Raw genomic sequence first — 3,129 nt, 5'->3', positions numbered from 1 at the left:
TATTAGTGTACATTGATTTAAAAACTTCAGTAACTGATTGTGAGTCAATTAAAATTCTGTCCTCATGCAAATGACACCTAATTTCTTTTAAAATGTCCCTGCACTCTTCCTGGTTATCACTCTCAAAACGCAAATAAAAATCATTTAGCTCACTGGCTTTTGCAAATTCATGATTTTCATTGACAGGTTTCCTTTTTGTGTCCATGTGTGTCATGTCCCGAATAGAATCCCACAGTCTCTTATTGTTCGCTCTGGAAAGGTCCTGTTCTGTGCGCTCCTTATGCTGCAGTCGAGCGTCTCTCATCTTCTGGTTCAGGTCTTTCTGTGTGACCCTGACCTCTGCAATGTCCCTTGATTTAAAAGCTGCTTTCTTCCTATTAATACATTCCCGTATTTCCCGTGTGACATACGATTTATTATTCAGATATTTCTTAATAATCTTTTGGGGAATGATTGAGTCAACACAGAAGGAGATGTAACCAGTAGTTGCCTCTGTGGCAGTGTTGATATCTGCATCTTGGAAAAAAATGTCCCAATCTGTCCACAAGAAACATCCTTTCAGGTCCTCTGTCTTGTCAGCAGACCACAGTTTGACAGAGTGGACCACAGGTTTACTGGATTTAAACGCTGATCAATAGGTGGTGGGGGGGAGCTGGACTACATTATGGTCCGAATTGCCAAGAGGGGGTCTGACTCTGGCTGTGTAGGCATCTCTTATGTTCCCGTATCACTTATCCAGAGTCTTATTACTCCTGGTGCTAGTGAACATATTGATAGAAGCCAGGCTGGGATTTATTTAAACTGCAGTGATTTAGATCACCAAGAACAATCATGGCAGCATCCGGTTTATTTTGAAGATGAGAATGGACACAATCTGAAATCTGACGAGCTGCTCTGGTGGCATTTCCACTTGGTGGAATATAAACTACACACACAAATATATTTGTGAATTCTTGAGGAAGGTAATAAGGTCGTAAGGTTACACACAGGAGCTCAAGATTGGAGTTACATACGCTGTCTCTGACAGCAAAGTTTGTACACCACCTGTCTTTAACGTATAAACAAACTCCACCCCCCATGTTTTACCAGAGGTTTTGTTCCTGTCCAGGCGGATGTGTGTAAATCCATCCACTTGAATGAAACTGTCCGGTACATCGTCGCTAAACCATGTTTCTGTAAAAGCCGTTAATCCAGACTCACAGAACTCGCAACAGGCTCCAGCTTGCAGCTTGTATCAGGATTAATATTCATAATGCCAGAAAGCGGCTGACTTTGGGCCAGAGCCGCTTTACGGCAGTATCTGTCTTATGGCTACAATCCAGAGAACCCCAGAGACGGGTCATCGGGGTGACTGTGGTGTCCCTTGGACTTCTGTCAGAGTAGATGTGTGCTTCATTGTTGCAGGAGAAGGAAGGTTCAAGTCTTTAGGTTCCTGGTGCTTCCTGTCTGACTGTGTTGTTGTGAGACTTGCTGACCAGTGACTGGACGTCTTTGGTACCAAGTGTCAAATGAACGATTACTTAGAGAGTCTTGGATGAGCATGATCACTTGCATGGTGAGCGAATGTTAGCGATGGTCTTTGTTGCTGGTGTGTGTTTCTTTGGACGTGATCTAGCATGCAGGTACTCTCAGTCTTGAGGACCCCAGCAGCTGCAGAAGGCCAAGGACTTGCCCATGTTTCACTGGAGATGTGGGGGTGGACGAGTCGAGATGGTTGATACGAAACACCGGCGGAGGCTCCTGGACCTGACCTGATCAACCGACCAATCACAGCCCGTCTAAACTATCCATGAGGACCAAGGGCGTAGGTTTGGTCTCAGCTTTGGTAGGGACAATACCCCCCCCCCGCCCCCCTGCCCACCACCACCACCCCCTAACCCACTCATACCATTAGACGCACAAGTACAGCATAATACATAACATATGACGACATAATGCTGAATAATTTAACACTTTATTTACATTATTAAGTGTGTAGGCAAACAAACAAATAGCTTAAATAATAAAATTGCACCCAAAATCACAAATCTATTCTATAGGCCTACACCTGAGAGAACAAGACAACAAAAAAATACTTGTGGAGCTAACAAAAAAAAAAAAACGTTTTTGCAACCAAGATGTATAATCTATTCTCTTCATCAATAATGCAGTTGTAGGTATCTGGCAACCTAATTTGCCAACAAAAAAAAGGGCTTTACAATGATATATGGTGTATTACGGTAAACGTAAGCCTGTGATGTCATAACGCAGAGGAAAAACATGGAAGTTTCACACTAGTGCGCCGCTGATTCTCATTACCGTAAGTTCTCATGTAAGCCCTCACGCTGAAAAATTTCAACACTGACAGCAAGCCAAGAACCCGTGCTCTCCAACAGCATGCTATATGTTGCATATATTACGGTAAAGTGCGTTCGGTGACTTTTGAAACGAGGGAAAAGCGGACAATGTCCTGACTGCTTAACTGCATGTAGCATTATCTTTAATACAGCCTGTCATTGCAGTCCACTCAGGAGGTTCTGCTCCTTTATGTCACCAGGATATCTCAAAGCATTTCATCCTGAGTTTGGAAAAAGATTGATTTTAATGGCATTTGTTAAAATATCCTCCTGTCTACCTTCCTGATAGTCAGTCTGGACTCGGACCAGGGTTCCTACAGATCCTTCTAAAGGCTTAAAAGGCATTGAAATTGTTAAAATGAAAATAGGCCTTAATTGGTATTAAAACATCTTAAATCTATGAAAATCTTAAAAATGCTGAGACTTGAGAAGGGAGATTTTATTCATTTTCCTCTGACACTGCCATTAAAAATATCAAAATTAAATTGTTTTTTAGTGAGTGTCTCTTGTAACGTCCGACAAAGTGAGACAGTGGAATCAACAAATCTTTTATTTGTTACAAGGACGCTCAGAAACTCTCCGCGAGCTGGACGTAATGATGACACAAGGAAGTGGAAATTAATGAAAGTTAGCTTTTCAGTTTTTTACTTTAAATTATTTCATATTAAATACTTGGCTAAATTTGTCCTGAACTCTCAGCCATTTATTTGTTTTATTTTTGTGGTGTGCGGGTGGTAATGTTGGTTTTAAATTTAATTTCAACTGGCATTAAAAAAGTCTTAAATCTGGTTTG

The sequence above is a fragment of the Thalassophryne amazonica genome, chromosome 23 (assembly GCF_902500255.1).
Source record: "Thalassophryne amazonica chromosome 23, fThaAma1.1, whole genome shotgun sequence".
NCBI classification, from domain to species: Eukaryota; Metazoa; Chordata; class Actinopteri; order Batrachoidiformes; family Batrachoididae; genus Thalassophryne; species Thalassophryne amazonica.
The sequence above is the reverse complement of the archived record's forward strand: the minus strand, read 5'-3'. Positions refer to the sequence as shown.